The sequence below is a fragment of the Crinia signifera genome, chromosome 5 (assembly GCF_055691185.1).
Source record: "Crinia signifera chromosome 5, ASM5569118v1, whole genome shotgun sequence".
NCBI classification, from domain to species: domain Eukaryota; kingdom Metazoa; phylum Chordata; class Amphibia; order Anura; family Myobatrachidae; genus Crinia; species Crinia signifera.
The window spans coordinates 223,251,964-223,274,814 of NC_139221.1; the positions used below are offsets into that span (position 1 = coordinate 223,251,964).

At 34.7% G+C, this 22,851-nt stretch overlaps 5 pseudogenes; all 5 read right to left on the bottom strand.

Moving 5' to 3' along the window:
* Positions 1-1,358: 1,358 nt before the first annotated feature.
* Positions 1,359-1,494, bottom strand: LOC146006178 (U2 spliceosomal RNA; annotated as a pseudogene).
* Positions 1,495-4,848: 3,354 nt separating this feature from the next.
* On the bottom strand, positions 4,849-4,984 carry LOC146006179 (U2 spliceosomal RNA; annotated as a pseudogene).
* Positions 4,985-9,373: 4,389 nt separating this feature from the next.
* On the bottom strand, positions 9,374-9,509 carry LOC146005883 (U2 spliceosomal RNA; annotated as a pseudogene).
* Positions 9,510-14,569: 5,060 nt separating this feature from the next.
* LOC146006180 (U2 spliceosomal RNA) lies at positions 14,570-14,705 on the bottom strand (annotated as a pseudogene).
* A 3,120-nt stretch (positions 14,706-17,825) lies between these two features.
* On the bottom strand, positions 17,826-17,961 carry LOC146006144 (U2 spliceosomal RNA; annotated as a pseudogene).
* Positions 17,962-22,851: the final 4,890 nt, after the last annotated feature.

Here is a 22,851-nt window from a genome sequence, read left to right on the forward strand (position 1 = left end):
CATAAATTAACATATATTATCATAAATTAACATACATAATAGTAACTTCAATGAAAGCAAAATGACCAAAATAACACCACAGAAAGCAACATAAAACAACATTAGCAACATAAAAATACATAACCTGCATAAAAAACATAAAGCAACACAAAGGCCCTTATTCAGATATTATCGCAGTACAAATTTGTTCTCAAAATAGGCAAAACCATATGCACTGCATGTGGGGCAGATGAGTTTGAAGAAACTCAGGAGACCGAGGTGTGCTCCCTACCACCAGTGCTGTGCCTAAACATGTGCAAAGGGGGCCGTGCTATCGAATGGGCTTATCTCCCGAAGGAGACGGGCCCCGTTTTTTCCTTAACCCCTCTCAACCATAAGGCCGAAGAGGGGAAAATAGGGAACGGTGGGTCCTCTTCACCGAAGCTTAGAGAGAACCTCTTTCCTCAACCCCCGGAAGGGTTAGGACGGTGGGTCCTCCGCACCCGAAGGTTTGGAGAGACCCTCAGTGGACTTCCTTCCACCTTGCGGCTCAGGGTCGGCCTCGGGGGGACCGCAGCTCTCCCCAAAAGGTGAGAGCTTTGGCACGTTGGGGAAATGGAAGGCCCGTAAGGGTCGACCACACAACCCAAAAAAACGTAACAAACTACAGAAAACAGAAAATGTGAAAAGTGCATGAACGTGAGAAGAAGAGAAATAAATAATAAAGAGGACCCCAGCCAGAGGGCCGGGGTGGGGGTGTGAAAAATTGTCCTACCCCATCCAAAATGACGAGGTAAGGACGTGAAGCACTAACCTAGAGGGAAGTTCGCAGTGCTAGTGCCATACTAGTGCATGGTGATTTTGGGATCACCCGTGCATGTTCGGCACCCCCGAGTTTCCCAGGGGGCACAGTGCAGCCTCGGACTCCAAGCAGCCGACCGATCAGCGTCCGACCAAGTCTTTCTCTGCTCCCATCATAGGGCACTTTCCAGCCCCTGGCATGGGAATGGGTACTCCACTGGGCTTTTCGAAAGACTCCCTTAGGGGCTGCACCCCCCTCAGAAGAGCAATCTACTCAGTCTCAGTGTTTCTCCGATCCCAAGCTGGGCCTTTCGCGGTCTCCCCATCAGAGGCTACGAACCTCTAGAACAGGAGCCATCTACTCAGTCCCAGCCTTTCTCCGCTCCTTGGGAATGGATACTAGACTGAGCCTTTCGCTAGCTCATCCTTCCGGGGCTACGAACCCCGTCAAGAGAGTCAAACTACTAGGCTTAGTGTTTCTCCCCCCTCTTACCAGTGGATTTAAGGAAACAACACCTCCTACCAAAGGCAGAGGTGAAGGTACTCAGCCAGACTTTTCACCACTCCCAGGCAAAAAAGAGGGGTCCCACACCCTCCGCCCATCAGAGCAGCTACTCAGTCCAGCCTTTCTCTATTCTCTGCCAGAGGCCAGTCCATACCCACTGATTAGAACAGATACTACACTTGATCTTAGCCAAAAGGCTGAGATAACATGTGCAGAGAGAGTTACATTTGGGTGGGGTGTGTTGAAACTGAAATCTAAATTGCAGTGTAAACATAATGCAGCCAGTATTTATCCTGCACAGAAACAAAATAACTCACACAAATCTAACTCTCTCTTTACAAGTTACATCTGCCCCACCTGCTGTGCACATGGTTTTTCCCATTTTGAGAACAAATTTGTACTGTGATCAGATCTGAATAAGGGCCAAAAAAACATACAGTAACACAAACAACATAAAAATCTGAAACCGCATAAATTATAATAAATTATCATAAATTGTCAGAAATTAACATAAATGAACATACATTAACATAAATTAACATAAATTAACATAAATTGTAGTAAGTTTAATGAAAGCAAAAGGAGCAACATAACACCACATAAAGCAACATAAAACAACATTAGCAACATAAAACTACATAACCTGCATAAAAAACATAAAGCAACACAAAAACCATAACACAACATAAACCACATAAAAATATGCAACCGCATAAATTATCATAAATTATCATAAATGATCATAAATTAACATAAATTATAGTAATTTCAATGAAAGCAAAATGACCTAAATAACACCACATAAAGTCACATAAGCAACATAAAACTACATAAACTGTATAAAAATACATGAAGCAACACAAAATAACATAAAGCAACACAAACAACATAAAAATCTGAAACCACATACATTATCATAAATTTACATAAATTAACATACATTAACATAAATTAACAGAAATTGTAGGAAGTTTAATGAAAGCAAAAGGACCAACATAACACCACATAAAGCAAAATAAAACAACATTAGCAACATAAAACTACATAACCTGCATAAAAAAACATAAATCAACACAAAAACCATAACACAACATAAACAACATAAAAATCTGCAACCGAATAAATTATCACAAATTATCATAAATTAACATAAATTAACAAAAATTAACATAAATTAACATAAATTATAGTAATTTCAATTAAAGCAAAATGACCTAAATAACACCACATAAAGTCACATAAGCAACATAAAACTACGTAAACTGCATAAAAATACATGAAGCAACACAAAATAACATAAAGCAACACAAACAACATAAAAATCTGAAACCACATAAATTATCATAAATTTACGTAAATTAACATACATTAACTTAAATTAACAAAAATTGTAGGAAGTTTAATGAAAGCAAAAGGACCAACATAACACCACATAAAGCAAAATAAAACAACATTAGCAACATAAAACTACATAACCTGCATAAAAAAACATAAATCAACACAAAAACCATAACACAACATAAACAACATAAAAATCTGCAACCGAATAAATTATCACAAATTAACATAAATTAACATAAATTAACATAAATTAACATAAATTATAGTAATTTCAATTAAAGCAAAATGACCTAAATAACACCACATAAAGTCACATAAGCAACATAAAACTACGTAAACTGCATAAAAATACATGAAGCAACACAAAATAACATAAAGCAACACAAACAACATAAAAATCTGAAACCGCATTAATTATCACAAATTTACATAATTTAACATAAATTTACATAAATTTACATAAATTAACATAGATTAACATAGATTAACATAGATTGTAGTAGTTTTCTGAAAGCAAAAGGACCTAAATAACACCACATAAAGCCACATAAGCAACATAAAACTACATAAACTGCATAAAAACACATGAAGCTACACAAAATAACATAAAGCAACACAAACAACATAAAAATCGGAAACCGCATAGATGATCATAAATTTACATAAATTAACACAAATTAACATACATTAACATAAATTGTAGTAATTTTTCTGAAAGCAAAAGGACCAACATAACACCACATAAAGCAACATAAGCAACATAAACAACCTAAAACTACATAAACTGCATAAAAAAACTTGAAGCAACACAAAATAACATAAAGCAAAACAAACAACATAAAAATCTGAAACCGCATAAATTATCATAAATTAACATATATTATCATAAATTAACATACATAATAGTAACTTCAATGAAAGCAAAATGACCAAAATAACACCACAGAAAGCAACATAAAACAACATTAGCAACATAAAAATACATAACCTGCATAAAAAACATAAAGCAACACAAAGGCCCTTATTCAGATATTATCGCAGTACAAATTTGTTCTCAAAATAGGCAAAACCATATGCACTGCATGTGGGGCAGATGAGTTTGAAGAAACTCAGGAGACCGAGGTGTGCTCCCTACCACCAGTGCTGTGCCGAAACATGTGCAAAGGGGGCCGTGCTATCGAATGGGCTTATCTCCCGAAGGAGACGGGCCCCGTTTTTTCCTTAACCCCTCTCAACCATAAGGCCGAAGAGGGGAAAATAGGGAACGGTGGGTCCTCTTCACCGAAGCTTAGAGAGAACCTCTTTCCTCAACCCCCGGAAGGGTTAGGACGGTGGGTCCTCCGCACCCGAAGGTTTGGAGAGACCCTCAGTGGACTTCCTTCCACCTTGCGGCTCAGGGTCGGCCTCGGGGGGACCGCAGCTCTCCCCAAAAGGCGAGAGCTTTGGCACGTTGGGGAAATGGAAGGCCCGTAAGGGTCGACCACACAACCCAAAAAAACGTAACAAACTACAGAAAACAGAAAACGTGAAAAGTGCATGAATGTGAGAAGAAGAGAAATAAATAATAAAGAGGACCCCAGCCAGATGGCCGGGGTGGGGGTGTGAAAAATTGTCCTACCCCATCCAAAATGACGAGGTAAGGATGTGAAGCACTAACCTAGAGGGAAGTGCGCAGTGCTAGTGCCATACTAGTGCATGGTGATTTTGGGATCACCCGTGCATGTTCGGCACCCCCGAGTTTCCCAGGGGGCACAGTGCAGCCTCGGACTCCAAGCAGCCGACCGATCAGCGTCCGACCAAGTCTTTCTCTGCTCCCATCATAGGGCACTTTCCAGCCCCTGGCATGGGAATGGGTACTCCACTGGGCTTTTCGAAAGACTCCCTTAGGGGCTGCACCCCCCTCAGAAGAGCAATCTACTCAGTCTCAGTGTTTCTCCGATCCCAAGCTGGGCCTTTCGCGGTCTCCCCATCAGAGGCTACGAACCTCTAGAACAGGAGCCATCTACTCAGTCCCAGCCTTTCTCCGCTCCTTGGGAATGGATACTAGACTGAGCCTTTCGCTAGCTCATCCTTCCGGGGCTACGAACACCGTCAAGAGAGTCAAACTACTAGGCTTAGTGTTTCTCCCCCCTCTTACCAGTGGATTTAAGGAAACAACACCTCCTACCAAAGGCAGAGGTGAAGGTACTCAGCCAGACTTTTCACCACTCCCAGGCAAAAAAGAGGGGTCCCACACCCTCCGCCCATCAGAGCAGCTACTCAGTCCAGCCTTTCTCTATTCTCTGCCAGAGGCCAGTCCATACCCACTGATTAGAACAGATACTACACTTGATCTTAGCCAAAAGGCTGAGATAACATGTGCAGAGAGAGTTACATTTGGGTGGGGTGTGTTGAAACTGAAATCTAAATTGCAGTGTAAACATAATGCAGCCAGTATTTATCCTGCACAGAAACAAAATAACTCACACAAATCTAACTCTCTCTTTACAAGTTACATCTGCCCCACCTGCTGTGCACATGGTTTTTCCCATTTTGAGAACAAATTTGTACTGTGATCAGATCTGAATAAGGGCCAAAAAAACATACAGTAACACAAACAACATAAAAATCTGAAACCGCATAAATTATAATAAATTATCATAAATTGTCATAAATTAACATAAATGAACATACATTAACATAAATTAACATAAATTAACATAAATTGTAGTAAGTTTAATGAAAGCAAAAGGACCAACATAACACCACATAAAGCAACATAAAACAACATTAGCAACATAAAACTACATAACCTGCATAAAAAACATAAAGCAACACAAAAACCATAACACAACATAAACCACATAAAAATATGCAACCGCATAAATTATCATAAATTATCATAAATTATCATAAATTAACATAAATTATAGTAATTTCAATGAAAGCAAAATGACCTAAATAACACCACATAAAGTCACATAAGCAACATAAAACTACGTAAACTGTATAAAAATACATGAAGCAACACAAAATAACATAAAGCAACACAAACAACATAAAAATCTGAAACCACATAAATTATCATAAATTATCATAAATTATCATAAATTACCATAAATTAACATAAATTATAGTAATTTCAATGAAAGCAAAATGACCTAAATAACACCACATAAAGTCACATAAGCAACATAAAACTACATAAACTGCATAAAAATACATAAAGCAACACAAAATAACATAAAGCAACACAAACAACATAAAAATCTGAAACCACATAAAGTATCATAAATTTACATAAATTAACATACATTAACATAAATTGTAGGAAGTTTAATGAAAGCAAAAGGACCAACATAACACCACATAAAGCAAAATAAAACAACATTAGCAACATAAAACTACATAACCTGCATAAAAAACATAAATCAACACAAAAACCATAACACAACATAAACAACATAAAAGTCTTTAACTGCATAAATTATCATAAATTATCATACATTTTCATAAATTAACATAAATTAACATAAATTATAGTAATTTCAATGAAAGCAAAATGACCTAAATAACACCACATAAAGTCACATAAGCAACATAAAACTACGTAAACTGCATACAAATACATGAAGCAACACAAAATAACATAAAGCAACACAAACAACATAAAAATCTGAAACCGCATTAATTATCACAAATTTACATAATTTTACATAAATTTACATAAATTTACACACATTAACATAGATTAACATAGATTAACATAGATTGTAGTAGTTTTCTGAAAGCAAAAGGACCTAAATAACACCACATAAAGCCACATAAGCAACATAAAACTACATAAACTGCATAAAAACACATGAAGCTACACAAAATAACATAAAGCAACACAAACAACATAAAAATCGGAAACCACATAGATGATCATAAATTTACATAAATTAACACAAATTAACATACATTAACATAAATTGTAGTAATTTTTCTGAAAGCAAAAGGACCAACATAACACCACATAAAGCAACATAAGCAACATAAACAACCTAAAACTACATAAACTGCATAAAAAAACTTGAAGCAACACAAAATAACATAAAGCAACACAAACAACATAAAAATCTGAAACCACATAAATTATCATAAATTAACATAAATTTACATAAATTAACATACATTAACATAAATTGTAGGAAGTTTAATGAAAGCAAAAGGACCAACATAACACCACATAAAGCAAAATAAAACAACATTAGCAACATAAAACTACATAACCTGCATAAAAAACATAAATCAACACAAAAACCATAACACAACATAAACAACATAAAAGTCTTTAACCGCATAAATTATCATAAATTATCATAAATTAACATAAATGAACATAAATTATAGTAATTTCAATGAAAGCAAAATGACCTAAATAACACCACATAAAGTCACATAAGCAACATAAAACTACATAAACTGCATAAAAATACATAAAGCAACACAAAATAACATAAAGCAACACAAACAACATAAAAATCTGAAACCACATAAATTATCATAAATTTACATAAATTAACATACATTAACATAAATTAACATAAATTGTAGGAAGTTTAATGAAAGCCAAAGGACCAACATAACACCACATAAAGCAAAATAAAACAACATTAGCAACATAAAACTACATAACCTGCATAAAAAAACATAAATCAACACAAAAACCATAACACAACATAAACAACATAAAAATCTGCAACCGAATAAATTATCACAAATTATCATAAATTAACATAAATTAACATAAATTAACATAAATTATAGTAATTTCAATTAAAGCAAAATGACCTAAATAACACCACATAAAGTCACATAAGCAACATAAAACTACGTAAACTGCATAAAAATACATGAAGCAACACAAAATAACATAAAGCAACACAAACAACATAAAAATCTGAAACCGCATTAATTATCACAAATTTACATAATTTTACATAAATTTACATAAATTTACATACATTAACATAGATTAACATAGATTAACATAGATTGTAGTAGTTTTCTGAAAGCAAAAGGACCTAAATAACACCACATAAAGCCACATAAGCAACATAAAACTACATAAACTGCATAAAAACACATGAACCTACACAAAATAACATAAAGCAACACAAACAACATAAAAATCGGAAACCGCATAGATGATCATAAATTTACATAAATTAACACAAATTAACATACATTAACATAAATTGTAGTAATTTTTCTGAAAGCAAAAGGACCAACATAACACCACATAAAGCAACATAAGCAACATAAACAACCTAAAACTACATAAACTGCATAAAAAAACTTGAAGCAACACAAAATAACATAAAGCAAAACAAACAACATAAAAATCTGAAACCGCATAAATTATCATAAATTAACATATATTATCATAAATTAACATACATAATAGTAACTTCAATGAAAGCAAAATGACCAAAATAACACCACAGAAAGCAACATAAAACAACATTAGCAACATAAAAATACATAACCTGCATAAAAAACATAAAGCAACACAAAGGCCCTTATTCAGATATTATCGCAGTACAAATTTGTTCTCAAAATAGGCAAAACCATATGCACTGCATGTGGGGCAGATGAGTTTGAAGAAACTCAGGAGACCGAGGTGTGCTCCCTACCACCAGTGCTGTGCCTAAACATGTGCAAAGGGGGCCGTGCTATCGAATGGGCTTATCTCCCGAAGGAGACGGGCCCCGTTTTTTCCTTAACCCCTCTCAACCATAAGGCCGAAGAGGGGAAAATAGGGAACGGTGGGTCCTCTTCACCGAAGCTTAGAGAGAACCTCTTTCCTCAACCCCCGGAAGGGTTAGGACGGTGGGTCCTCCGCACCCGAAGGTTTGGAGAGACCCTCAGTGGACTTCCTTCCACCTTACGGCTCAGGGTCGGCCTCGGGGGGACCGCAGCTCTCCCCAAAAGTTGAGAGCTTTGGCACGTTGGGGAAATGGAAGGCCCGTAAGGGTCGACCACACAACCCAAAAAAACGTAACAAACTACAGAAAACAGAAAACGTGAAAAGTGCATGAACGTGAGAAGAAGAGAAATAAATAATAAAGAGGACCCCAGCCAGAGGGCCGGGGTGGGGGTGTGAAAAATTGTCCTACCCCATCCAAAATGACGAGGTAAGGACGTGAAGCACTAACCTAGAGGGAAGTGCGCAGTGCTAGTGCCATACTAGTGCATGGTGATTTTGGGATCACCCGTGCATGTTCGGCACCCCCGAGTTTCCCAGGGGGCACAGTGCAGCCTCGGACTCCAAGCAGCCGACCGATCAGCGTCCGACCAAGTCTTTCTCTGCTCCCATCATAGGGCACTTTCCAGCCCCTGGCATGGGAATGGGTACTCCACTGGGCTTTTCGAAAGACTCCCTTAGGGGCTGCACCCCCCTCAGAAGAGCAATCTACTCAGTCTCAGTGTTTCTCCGATACCAAGCTGGGCCTTTCGCGGTCTCCCCATCAGAGGCTACGAACCTCTAGAACAGGAGCCATCTACTCAGTCCCAGCCTTTCTCCGCTCCTTGGGAATGGATACTAGACTGAGCCTTTCGCTAGCTCATCCTTCCGGGGCTACGAACCCCGTCAAGAGAGTCAAACTACTAGGCTTAATGTTTCTCCCCCCTCTTACCAGTGGATTTAAGGAAACAACACCTCCTACCAAAGGCAGAGGTGAAGGTACTCAGCCAGACTTTTCACCACTCCCAGGCAAAAAAGAGGGGTCCCACACCCTCCGCCCATCAGAGCAGCTACTCAGTCCAGCCTTTCTCTATTCTCTGCCAGAGGCCAGTCCATACCCACTGATTATAACAGATACTACACTTGATCTTAGCCAAAAGGCTGAGATAACATGTGCAGAGAGAGTTACATTTGGGTGGGGTGTGTTGAAACTGAAATCTAAATTGCAGTGTAAACATAATGCAGCCAGTATTTATCCTGCACAGAAACAAAATAACTCACACAAATCTAACTCTCTCTTTACAAGTTACATCTGCCCCACCTGCTGTGCACATGGTTTTTCCCATTTTGAGAACAAATTTGTACTGTGATCAGATCTGAATAAGGGCCAAAAAAACATACAGTAACACAAACAACATAAAAATCTGAAACCGCATAAATTATAATAAATTATCATAAATTGTCAGAAATTAACATAAATGAACATACATTAACATAAATTAACATAAATTAACATAAATTGTAGTAAGTTTAATGAAAGCAAAAGGAGCAACATAACACCACATAAAGCAACATAAAACAACATTAGCAACATAAAACTACATAACCTGCATAAAAAACATAAAGCAACACAAAAACCATAACACAACATAAACCACATTAAAATATGCAACCGCATAAATTATCAGAAATTATCATAAATTATCATAAATTAACATAAATTATAGTAATTTCAATGAAAGCAAAATGACCTAAATAACACCACATAAAGTCACATAAGCAACATAAAACTACATAAACTGTATAAAAATACATGAAGCAACACAAAATAACATAAAGCAACACAAACAACATAAAAATCTGAAACCACATACATTATCATAAATTTACATAAATTAACATACATTAACATAAATTAACAGAAATTGTAGGAAGTTTAATGAAAGCAAAAGGACCAACATAACACCACATAAAGCAAAATAAAACAACATTAGCAACATAAAACTACATAACCTGCATAAAAAAACATAAAGCAACACAAAGGCCCTTATTCGGATATTATCGCAGTACAAATTTGTTCTCAAAATAGGCAAAACCATATGCACTGCATGTGGGGCAGATGAGTTTGAAGAAACTCAGGAGCCCGAGGTGTGCTCCCTACCACCAGTGCTGTGCCTAAACACGTGCATAGTAATTTCAATGAAAGCAAAATGACCTTAATAACACCACATAAAGTCACATAAGCAACATAAAACTACATAAACTGCATAAAAATACATGAAGCAACACAAAATAACATAAAGCAACACAAACAACATAAAAATCTGAAACCGCATAAATTAGCATAAATTTACATAAATTAACATACATTAACATAAATTAACATACATTAACATAAATTGTAGGAAGTTTAATGAAAGCAAAAGGACCAACATAACACCACATAAAGCAAAATAAAACAACATTAGCAACATAAAACTACATAACCTGCATAAAAAACATAAATCAACACAAAAACCATAACACAACATAAACAACATAAAAGTCTTTAACCGCATAAATTATCATAAATTATCATAAATTAACATAAATGAACATAAATTATAGTAATTTCAATGAAAGCAAAATGACCTAAATAACACCACATAAAGTCACATAAGCAACATAAAACTACATAAACTGCATAAAAATACATAAAGCAACACAAAATAACATAAAGCAACACAAACAACATAAAAATCTGAAACCACATAAATTATCATAAATTTACATAAATTAACATACATTAACATAAATTAACATAAATTGTAGGAAGTTTAATGAAAGCCAAAGGACCAACATAACACCACATAAAGCAAAATAAAACAACATTAGCAACATAAAACTACATAACCTGCATAAAAAAAACATAAATCAACACAAAAACCATAACAAAACATAAACAACATAAAAATCTGCAACCGCATAAATTATCATAAATTATCATAAATTAACATAAATTAACATAATTTATAGTAATTTCAATGAAAGCAAAATGACCTAAATAATACCACATAAAGTCACATAAGCAACATAAAACTACATAAACTGCATAAAAATACATAAAGCAACACAAAATAACATAAAGCAACACAAACAACATAAAAATATGAAACCACATAAATTATCATAAATTTACATAAATTAACATACATTAACATAAATTAACATAAATTGTAATAAGTTTAATGAAAGCCAAAGGACCAACATAACACCACATAAAGCAAAATAAAACAACATTAGCAACATAAAACTACATAACCTGCATAAAAAAAACATAAATCAACACAAAAACCATAACAAAACATAAACAACATAAAAATCTGCAACCGCATAAATTATCATAAATTATCATAAATTAACATAAATTAACATAAATTAACATAAATTATAGTAATTTCAATGAAAGCAAAATGACCTAAATAACACCACATAAAGTCACATAAGCAACATAAAACTACGTAAACTGTATAAAAATACATGAAGCAACACAAAATAACATAAAGCAACACAAACAACATAAAAATCTGAAACCACATAAATTATCATAAATTTACGTAAATTAACATACATTAACATAAATTAACAAAAATTGTAGGAAGTTTAATGAAAGCAAAAGGACCAACATAACACCACATAAAGCAAAATAAAACAACATTAGCAACATAAAACTACATAACCTGCATAAAAAAACATAAATCAACACAAAAACCATAACACAACATAAACAACATAAAAATCTGCAACCGAATAAATTATCACAAATTATCATAAATTAACATAAATTAACATAAATTAACATAAATTATAGTAATTTCAATTAAAGCAAAATGACCTAAATAACACCACATAAAGTCACATAAGCAACATAAAACTACGTAAACTGCATAAAAATACATGAAGCAACACAAAATAACATAAAGCAACACAAACAACATAAAAATCTGAAACCACATAAATTATCATAAATTTACGTAAATTAACATACATTAACTTAAATTAACAAAAATTGTAGGAAGTTTAATGAAAGCAAAAGGACCAACATAACACCACATAAAGCAAAATAAAACAACATTAGCAACATAAAACTACATAACCTGCATAAAAAAACATAAATCAACACAAAAACCATAACACAACATAAACAACATAAAAATCTGCAACCGAATAAATTATCACAAATTAACATAAATTAACATAAATTAACATAAATTAACATAAATTAACATAAATTATAGTAATTTCAATTAAAGCAAAATGACCTAAATAACACCACATAAAGTCACATAAGCAACATAAAACTACGTAAACTGCATAAAAATACATGAAGCAACACAAAATAACATAAAGCAACACAAACAACATAAAAATCTGAAACCGCATTAATTATCACAAATTTACATAATTTAACATAAATTTACATAAATTTACATAAATTAACATAGATTAACATAGATTAACATAGATTGTAGTAGTTTTCTGAAAGCAAAAGGACCTAAATAACACCACATAAAGCCACATAAGCAACATAAAACTACATAAACTGCATAAAAACACATGAAGCTACACAAAATAACATAAAGCAACACAAACAACATAAAAATCGGAAACCGCATAGATGATCATAAATTTACATAAATTAACACAAATTAACATACATTAACATAAATTGTAGTAATTTTTCTGAAAGCAAAAGGACCAACATAACACCACATAAAGCAACATAAGCAACATAAACAACCTAAAACTACATAAACTGCATAAAAAAACTTGAAGCAACACAAAATAACATAAAGCAAAACAAACAACATAAAAATCTGAAACCGCATAAATTATCATAAATTAACATATATTATCATAAATTAACATACATAATAGTAACTTCAATGAAAGCAAAATGACCAAAATAACACCACAGAAAGCAACATAAAACAACATTAGCAACATAAAAATACATAACCTGCATAAAAAACATAAAGCAACACAAAGGCCCTTATTCAGATATTATCGCAGTACAAATTTGTTCTCAAAATAGGCAAAACCATATGCACTGCATGTGGGGCAGATGAGTTTGAAGAAACTCAGGAGACCGAGGTGTGCTCCCTACCACCAGTGCTGTGCCGAAACATGTGCAAAGGGGGCCGTGCTATCGAATGGGCTTATCTCCCGAAGGAGACGGGCCCCGTTTTTTCCTTAACCCCTCTCAACCATAAGGCCGAAGAGGGGAAAATAGGGAACGGTGGGTCCTCTTCACCGAAGCTTAGAGAGAACCTCTTTCCTCAACCCCCGGAAGGGTTAGGACGGTGGGTCCTCCGCACCCGAAGGTTTGGAGAGACCCTCAGTGGACTTCCTTCCACCTTGCGGCTCAGGGTCGGCCTCGGGGGGACCGCAGCTCTCCCCAAAAGGCGAGAGCTTTGGCACGTTGGGGAAATGGAAGGCCCGTAAGGGTCGACCACACAACCCAAAAAAACGTAACAAACTACAGAAAACAGAAAACGTGAAAAGTGCATGAATGTGAGAAGAAGAGAAATAAATAATAAAGAGGACCCCAGCCAGATGGCCGGGGTGGGGGTGTGAAAAATTGTCCTACCCCATCCAAAATGACGAGGTAAGGATGTGAAGCACTAACCTAGAGGGAAGTGCGCAGTGCTAGTGCCATACTAGTGCATGGTGATTTTGGGATCACCCGTTCATGTTCGGCACCCCCGAGTTTCCCAGGGGGCACAGTGCAGCCTCGGACTCCAAGCAGCCGACCGATCAGCGTCCGACCAAGTCTTTCTCTGCTCCCATCATAGGGCACTTTCCAGCCCCTGGCATGGGAATGGGTACTCCACTGGGCTTTTCGAAAGACTCCCTTAGGGGCTGCACCCCCCTCAGAAGAGCAATCTACTCAGTCTCAGTGTTTCTCCGATCCCAAGCTGGGCCTTTCGCGGTCTCCCCATCAGAGGCTACGAACCTCTAGAACAGGAGCCATCTACTCAGTCCCAGCCTTTCTCCGCTCCTTGGGAATGGATACTAGACTGAGCCTTTCGCTAGCTCATCCTTCCGGGGCTACGAACACCGTCAAGAGAGTCAAACTACTAGGCTTAGTGTTTCTCCCCCCTCTTACCAGTGGATTTAAGGAAACAACACCTCCTACCAAAGGCAGAGGTGAAGGTACTCAGCCAGACTTTTCACCACTCCCAGGCAAAAAAGAGGGGTCCCACACCCTCCGCCCATCAGAGCAGCTACTCAGTCCAGCCTTTCTCTATTCTCTGCCAGAGGCCAGTCCATACCCACTGATTAGAACAGATACTACACTTGATCTTAGCCAAAAGGCTGAGATAACATGTGCAGAGAGAGTTACATTTGGGTGGGGTGTGTTGAAACTGAAATCTAAATTGCAGTGTAAACATAATGCAGCCAGTATTTATCCTGCACAGAAACAAAATAACTCACACAAATCTAACTCTCTCTTTACAAGTTACATCTGCCCCACCTGCTGTGCACATGGTTTTTCCCATTTTGAGAACAAATTTGTACTGTGATCAGATCTGAATAAGGGCCAAAAAAACATACAGTAACACAAACAACATAAAAATCTGAAACCGCATAAATTATAATAAATTATCATAAATTGTCATAAATTAACATAAATGAACATACATTAACATAAATTAACATAAATTAACATAAATTGTAGTAAGTTTAATGAAAGCAAAAGGACCAACATAACACCACATAAAGCAACATAAAACAACATTAGCAACATAAAACTACATAACCTGCATAAAAAACATAAAGCAACACAAAAACCATAACACAACATAAACCACATAAAAATCTGCAACCGCATAAATTATCATAAATTATCATAAATTATCATAAATTAACATAAATTATAGTAATTTCAATGAAAGCAAAATGACCTAAATAACACCACATAAAGTCACATAAGCAACATAAAACTACGTAAACTGTATAAAAATACATGAAGCAACACAAAATAACATAAAGCAACACAAACAACATAAAAATCTGAAACCACATAAATTATCATAAATTATCATAAATTATCATAAATTACCATAAATTAACATAAATTATAGTAATTTCAATGAAAGCAAAATGACCTAAATAACACCACATAAAGTCACATAAGCAACATAAAACTACATAAACTGCATAAAAATACATAAAGCAACACAAAATAACATAAAGCAACACAAACAACATAAAAATCTGAAACCACATAAAGTATCATAAATTTACATAAATTAACATACATTAACATAAATTGTAGGAAGTTTAATGAAAGCAAAAGGACCAACATAACACCACATAAAGCAAAATAAAACAACATTAGCAACATAAAACTACATAACCTGCATAAAAAACATAAATCAACACAAAAACCATAACACAACATAAACAACATAAAAGTCTTTAACTGCATAAATTATCATAAATTATCATACATTTTCATAAATTAACATAAATTAACATAAATTATAGTAATTTCAATGAAAGCAAAATGACCTAAATAACACCACATAAAGTCACATAAGCAACATAAAACTACGTAAACTGCATACAAATACATGAAGCAACACAAAATAACATAAAGCAACACAAACAACATAAAAATCTGAAACCGCATTAATTATCACAAATTTACATAATTTTACATAAATTTACATAAATTTACACACATTAACATAGATTAACATAGATTAACATAGATTGTAGTAGTTTTCTGAAAGCAAAAGGACCTAAATAACACCACATAAAGCCACATAAGCAACATAAAACTACATAAACTGCATAAAAACACATGAAGCTACACAAAATAACATAAAGCAACACAAACAACATAAAAATCGGAAACCACATAGATGATCATAAATTTACATAAATTAACACAAATTAACATACATTAACATAAATTGTAGTAATTTTTCTGAAAGCAAAAGGACCAACATAACACCACATAAAGCAACATAAGCAACATAAACAACCTAAAACTACATAAACTGCATAAAAAAACTTGAAGCAACACAAAATAACATAAAGCAACCCAAACAACATAAAAATCTGAAACCGCATAAATTATCATAAATTAACATATATTATCATAAATTAACATACATAATAGTAACTTCAATGAAAGCAAAATGACCAAAATAACACCACAGAAAGCAACATAAAACAACATTAGCAACATAAAAATACATAACCTGCATAAAAAACATAAAGCAACACAAAGGCCCTTATTCAGATATTATCGCAGTACAAATTTGTTCTCAAAATAGGCAAAACCATATGCACTGCATGTGGGGCAGATGAGTTTGAAGAAACTCAGGAGACCGAGGTGTGCTCCCTACCACCAGTGTTGTGCCTAAACATGTGCAAAGGGGGCCGTGCTATCGAATGGGCTTATCTCCCGAAGGAGACGGGCCCCGTTTTTCCCTTAACCCCTCTCAACCATAAGGCCGAAGAGGGGAAAATAGGGAACGGTGGGTCCTCTTCACCGAAGCTTAGAGAGAACCTCTTTCCTCAACCCCCGGAAGGGTTAGGACGGTGGGTCCTCCGCACCCGAAGGTTTGGAGAGACCCTCAGTGGACTTCCTTCCACCTTGCGGCTCAGGGTCGGCCTCGGGGGGACCGCAGCTCTCCCCAAAAGGCGAGAGCTTTGGCACATTGGGGAAATGGAAGGCCCGTAAGGGTCGACCACACAACCCAAAAAAACGTAACAAACTACAGAAAACAGAAAACGTGAAAAGTGCATGAACGTGAGAAGAAGAGAAATAAATAATAAAGAGGACCCCAGCCAGAGGGCCGGGGTGGGGGTGTGAAAAATTGTCCTACCCCATCCAAAATGACGAGGTAAGGACGTGAAGCACTAACCTAGAGGGAAGTGCGCAGTGCTAGTGCCATACTAGTGCATGGTGATTTTGGGATCACCCGTGCATGTTCGGCACCCCCGAGTTTCCCAGGGGGCACAGTGCAGCCTCGGACTCCAAGCAGCCGACCGATCAGCGTCCGACCAAGTCTTTCTCTGCTCCCATCATAGGGCACTTTCCAGCCCCTGGCATGGGAATGGGTACTCCACTGGGCTTTTCGAAAGACTCCCTTAGGGGCTGCACCCCCCTCAGAAGAGCAATCTAGTCAGTCTCAGTGTTTCTCCGATCCCAAGCTGGGCCTTTCGCGGTCTCCCCATCAGAGGCTACGAACCTCTAGAACAGGAGCCATCTACTCAGTCCCAGCCTTTCTCCGCTCCTTGGGAATGGATACTAGACTGAGCCTTTCGCTGGCTCATCCTTCCGGGGCTACGAACCCCGTCAAGAGAGTCAAACTACTAGGCTTAGTGTTTCTCCCCCCTCTTACCAGTGGATTTAAGGAAACAACACCTCCTACCAAAGGCAGAGGTGAAGGTACTCAGCCAGACTTTTCACCACTCCCAGGCAAAAAAGAGGGGTCCCACACCCTCCGCCCATCAGAGCAGCTACTCAGTCCAGCCTTTCTCTATTCTCTGCCAGAGGCCAGTCCATACCCACTGATTAGAACAGATACTACACTTGATCTTAGCCAAAAGGCTGAGATAACATGTGCAGAGAGAGTTACATTTGGGTGGGGTGTGTTGAAACTGAAATCTAAATTGCAGTGTACACATAATGCAGCCAGTATTTATCCTGCACAGAAACAAAATAACTCACACAAATCTAACTCTCTCTTTACAAGTTACATCTGCCCCACCTGCTGTGCACATGGTTTTCCCATTTTGAGAACAAATTTGTACTGTGATCAGATCTGAATAAGGGCCAAAAAAAATACAGTAACACAAACAACATAAAAATCTGAAACCGCATAAATTATAATAAATTGTCATAAATTGTCATAAATTGACATAAATTAACATAAATTAACACAAATTAACATAAATTGTAGTAAGTTTAATGAAAGCAAAAGGACCAACATAACACCACATAAAGCAACATAAAACAACATTAGCAACATAAATCTACATAACCTGCATAAAAAACATAAAGCAACACAAAAACCATAACACAACATAAACCACATAAAAATATGCAACCGCATAAATTATCATAAATTATCATAAATTATCATAAATTATCATAAATTAACATAAATTATAGTAATTTCAATGAAAGCAAAATGACCTAAATAACACCACATAAAGTCACATAAGCAACATAAAACTACATAAACTGCATACAAATATATAAAGCAACACAAAATAACATAAAGCAACACAAACAACATAAAAATCTGAAACCACATACATTATCATAAATTTACATAAATTAACATACATTAACATAAATTAACAGAAATTGTAGGAAGTTTAATGAAAGCAAAAGGACCAACATAACACCACATAAAGCAAAATAAAACAACATTAGCAACATAAAACTACATAACCTGCATAAAAAAACATAAAGCAACACAAAGGCCCTTATTCGGATATTATCGCAGTACAAATTTGTTCTCAAAATAGGCAAAACCATATGCACTGCATGTGGGGCAGATGAGTTTGAAGAAACTCAGGAGCCCGAGGTGTGCTCCCTACCACCAGTGCTGTGCCTAAACACGTGCATAGTAATTTCAATGAAAGCAAAATGACCTTAATAACACCACATAAAGTCACATAAGCAACATAAAACTACATAAACTGCATAAAAATACATGAAGCAACACAAAATAACATAAAGCAACACAAACAACATAAAAATCTGAAACCGCATAAATTAGCATACATTTACATAAATTAACATATATTAACATAAATTAACAGAAATTGTAGGAAGTTTAATGAAAGCAAAAGGACCAACATAACACCACATAAAGCAAAATAAAACAACATTAGCAACATAAAACTACATAACCTGCATAAAAAAACATAAATCAACACAAAAACCATAACAAAACATAAACAACATAAAAATCTGCAACCGCATAAATTATCATAAATTATCATAAATTAACATAAATGAACATAAATTATAGTAATTTCAATGAAAGCAAAATGACCTAAATAACACCACATAAAGTCACATAAGCAACATAAAACTACATAAACTGCATAAAAATACATAAAGCAACACAAAATAACATAAAGCAACACAAACAACATAAAAATCTGAAACCACATAAATTATCATAAATTTACATAAATTAACATACATTAACATAAATTAACATAAATTGTAGGAAGTTTAATGAAAGCCAAAGGACCAACATAACACCACATAAAGCAACATAAAACAACATTAGCAATATAAAACTACATAACCTGCATAAAAAACATAAAGCAACACAAAAACCATAACACAACATAAACCACATAAAAATCTGCAACCGCATAAATTATCATAAATTATCATAAATTAACATAAATTAACATAAATTAACATAAATTAACATAAATTATAGTAATTTTAATGAAAGCAAAATGACCTAAATAACACCACATAAAGTCACATAAGCAACATAAAACTACGTAAACTGTATAAAAATACATGAAGCAACACAAAATAACATAAAGCAACACAAACAACATAAAAATCTGAAACCACATAAAGTATCATAAATTTACATAAATTAACATACATTAACATAAATTGTAGGAAGTTTAATGAAAGCAAAAGGACCAACATAACACCACATGAAGCAAAATAAAACAACATTAGCAACATAAAACTACATAACCTGCATAAAAAACATAAATCAACACAAAAACCATAACACAACATAAACAACATAAAAGTCTTTAACCGCATAAATTATCATAAATTATCATAAATTTTCATAAATTAACATAAATTAACATAAAGTAACATAAATTATAGTAATTTCAATGAAAGCAAAATGACCTAAATAACACCACATAAAGTCACATAAGCAACATAAAACTACGTAAACTGCATAAAAATACATGAAGCAACACAAAATAACATAAAGCAACACAAACAACATAAAAATCTGAAACCGCATTAATTATCACAAATTTACATAATTTTACATAAATTTACATAAATTTACATACATTAACATAGATTAACATAGATTAACATAGATTGTAGTAGTTTTCTGAAAGCAAAAGGACCTAAATAACACCACATAAAGCCACATAAGCAACATAAAACTACATAAACTGCATAAAAACACATGAAGCTACACAAAATAACATAAAGCAACACAAACAACATAAAAATCGGAAACCGCATAGATGATCATAAATTTACATAAATTAACACAAATTAACATACATTAACATAAATTGTAGTAATTTTTCTGAAAGCAAAAGGACCAACATAACACCACATAAAGCAACATAAGCAACATAAACAACCTAAAACTACATAAACTGCATAAAAAAACTTGAAGCAACACAAAATAACATAAAGCAACACAAACAACATAAAAATCTGAAACCACATAAATTATCATAAATTAACATAAATTTACATAAATTAACATACATTAACATAAATTGTAGGAAGTTTAATGAAAGCAAAAGGACCAACATAACACCACATAAAGCAAAATAAAACAACATTAGCAACATAAAACTACATAACCTGCATAAAAAACATAAATCAACACAAAAACCATAACACAACATAAACAACATAAAAGTCTTTAACCGCATAAATTATCATAAATTATCATAAATTAACATAAATGAACATAAATTATAGTAATTTCAATGAAAGCAAAATGACCTAAATAACACCACATAAAGTCACATAAGCAACATAAAACTACATAAACTGCATAAAAATACATAAAGCAACACAAAATAACATAAAGCAACACAAACAACATAAAAATCTGAAACCACATAAATTATCATAAATTTACATAAATTAACATACATTAACATAAATTAACATAAATTGTAGGAAGTTTAATGAAAGCCAAAGGACCAACATAACACCACATAAAGCAAAATAAAACAACATTAGCAACATAAAACTACATAACCTGCATAAAAAAACATAAATCAACACAAAAACCATAACACAACATAAACAACATAAAAATCTGCAACCGAATAAATTATCACAAATTATCATAAATTAACATAAATTAACATAAATTAACATAAATTATAGTAATTTCAATTAAAGCAAAATGACCTAAATAACACCACATAAAGTCACATAAGCAACATAAAACTACGTAAACTGCATAAAAATACATGAAGCAACACAAAATAACATAAAGCAACACAAACAACATAAAAATCTGAAACCGCATTAATTATCACAAATTTACATAATTTTACATAAATTTACATAAATTTACATACATTAACATAGATTAACATAGATTAACATAGATTGTAGTAGTTTTCTGAAAGCAAAAGGACCTAAATAACACCACATAAAGCCACATAAGCAACATAAAACTACATAAACTGCATAAAAACACATGAACCTACACAAAATAACATAAAGCAACACAAACAACATAAAAATCGGAAACCGCATAGATGATCATAAATTTACATAAATTAACACAAATTAACATACATTAACATAAATTGTAGTAATTTTTCTGAAAGCAAAAGGACCAACATAACACCACATAAAGCAACATAAGCAACATAAACAACCTAAAACTACATAAACTGCATAAAAAAACTTGAAGCAACACAAAATAACATAAAGCAAAACAAACAACATAAAAATCTGAAACCGCATAAATTATCATAAATTAACATATATTATCATAAATTAACATACATAATAGTAACTTCAATGAAAGCAAAATGACCAAAATAACACCACAGAAAGCAACATAAAACAACATTAGCAACATAAAAATACATAACCTGCATAAAAAACATAAAGCAACACAAAGGCCCTTATTCAGATATTATCGCAGTACAAATTTGTTCTCAAAATAGGCAAAACCATATGCACTGCATGTGGGGCAGATGAGTTTGAAGAAACTCAGGAGACCGAGGTGTGCTCCCTACCACCAGTGCTGTGCCTAAACATGTGCAAAGGGGGCCGTGCTATCGAATGGGCTTATCTCCCGAAGGAGACGGGCCCCGTTTTTTCCTTAACCCCTCTCAACCATAAGGCCGAAGAGGGGAAAATAGGGAACGGTGGGTCCTCTTCACCGAAGCTTAGAGAGAACCTCTTTCCTCAACCCCCGGAAGGGTTAGGACGGTGGGTCCTCCGCACCCGAAGGTTTGGAGAGACCCTCAGTGGACTTCCTTCCACCTTACGGCTCAGGGTCGGCCTCGGGGGGACCGCAGCTCTCCCCAAAAGGTGAGAGCTTTGGCACGTTGGGGAAATGGAAGGCCCGTAAGGGTCGACCACACAACCCAAAAAAACGTAACAAACTACAGAAAACAGAAAACGTGAAAAGTGCATGAACGTGAGAAGAAGAGAAATAAATAATAAAGAGGACCCCAGCCAGAGGGCCGGGGTGGGGGTGTGAAAAATTGTCCTACCCCA